Source organism: Emydura macquarii, unplaced genomic scaffold (assembly GCF_026122565.2).
Source record: "Emydura macquarii macquarii isolate MOO-44397 ecotype Brisbane River unplaced genomic scaffold, CSIRO-AGI_Emac_v2 contig_635, whole genome shotgun sequence".
NCBI lineage: Eukaryota > Metazoa > Chordata > Testudines > Chelidae > Emydura > Emydura macquarii.
In genome coordinates, this window is record NW_027130772.1 from 47,639 (window position 1) to 49,260 (window position 1,622).

The window sequence follows — 1,622 nt, forward strand, 5'->3', positions numbered from 1 at the left end:
TGACAGAACCAGACTCAGATCTGCCACTCTCCACAGAGGAGCTGTGTGTAGCCAGCTGTGAGCTGCACTGACATTAAAGGAGCGATGCTGCGGTAAGGCAATTTATCCACATCTGTTTGCTAAGGGCTAGTGGGACTCACTCCCTGGAGCCCTGCACGGCTCAGAAGCAGAAGCCCAGAGGCAAAAGTTCATCAATGGATTGATTTTAAAGCCATTACGATCCTCTAGTCTGACCCCCCAGCCTGCCATAGGCCCTGGGATCTCCCCCAGAGTTCTCTGGCTCCAGGCCAGTTTCTGTGTTATCTGTGAGCCAGGATTACAAAGGGATTTTGGTGCCTAAAGATGGAGACGAGCGCCTAGTGGGATTTATCAAAGCTCATGGCAAAGTCCTGTTGCCATCCAAGGGGAGTTAGGCACTTACCTTGCTTAGGTGCTACTGTAAATTCCACTAGGCACCTGTCAACTTCTTCAGATGCCTGCGCCCCTTTGTAATGCTGCTCTAGTGTCTATTTTCATCTCGCTGCTCCAGGGCAGGGGCTGTTCTGCTTCCTACAGCTCTTCTCCACAGACCATTTAGCGGGATCCCTGGCCCCTTCCTAACTGTCACAGGGCCCCTGGCCCTTAACGGGGCAGGTCAGCTTGTTACAATATCTTTTTACAGCGCCTTGCACCAGGGCTGTGTTTTTTAGGTGCTACCACAATATACTTGTGCGAGTATACTTGTTTTGTAAGAATGATACAATATCTTTGTGCAGCGCCGTAACTGAGATTGACTCAGAGGCACAGCCAAACCCACCCTGGGGGTTTGAGCCCAGAAGGACACCACCTGACCGGAAGAAGGAGGGCGGGACCAGGCCTTTAAAACCCAGGCCTGCTAGCTCAGTTAGGTGCTGGTGACCAAGGGAGAAGGACACCTCTCCCTTGGGGCTTGAGCCAAGGCCCGTAACAAAGGCCCACGCAGAGGGGAAGCTTCCGGACCTACCCACAGCGTGGGGCCCTGCCAGTACGGAGTTGCTGCCTGCTGCCTGGGACTCGGAGGAAGCCCTGCCCGAGCTGCCTGCTGCCGGGGACCCGGAGAACCTGCCAGGGCTGCCCACTGCCTGGGACCCATAGGACTTGGAGGAGCTGCCCTCTGCAGAGGACCTTGCACAGTTTCTGGAGCTGCTGCCAGTTGACAGGGAAGGATTCGTTGGACTCCCGCATGCCCTCGAACCCAGCACCCCAGAGGAAGGCGACGAGGCCCAGGTACTTTAGACATAGGGCGGCAGGAAGGAGCCCAGGGAAGCCGGCTGTGGTGCGGCTGAGCTGCGGCTCATGATGAGTCGCCATGTTTCGGCTGGAGCCCCACCGACCCAGTGACAGGACACCCTGTCACTGCCAGGGCCCTGGACTGGGACACAGTGGAGATGGGTGGGCCTGCGTCCCCCTCCCCCCTACCTCCCCCTGACCTGGGGTGGATGCCGGCTAGCGCCAGAGCCTGTCCTGCCCTGTCCTGCCCTGCCTAAGGGCCGGACACAGACTGCAGCTCACCCTGCCAAGAGCTCGAGCGTGTGCGTCTGCTTCTGCCTGTCCTCCCCGACCGGCAGTCCATAGACTACTGACTCCCCCGGCTAAGGACTAGA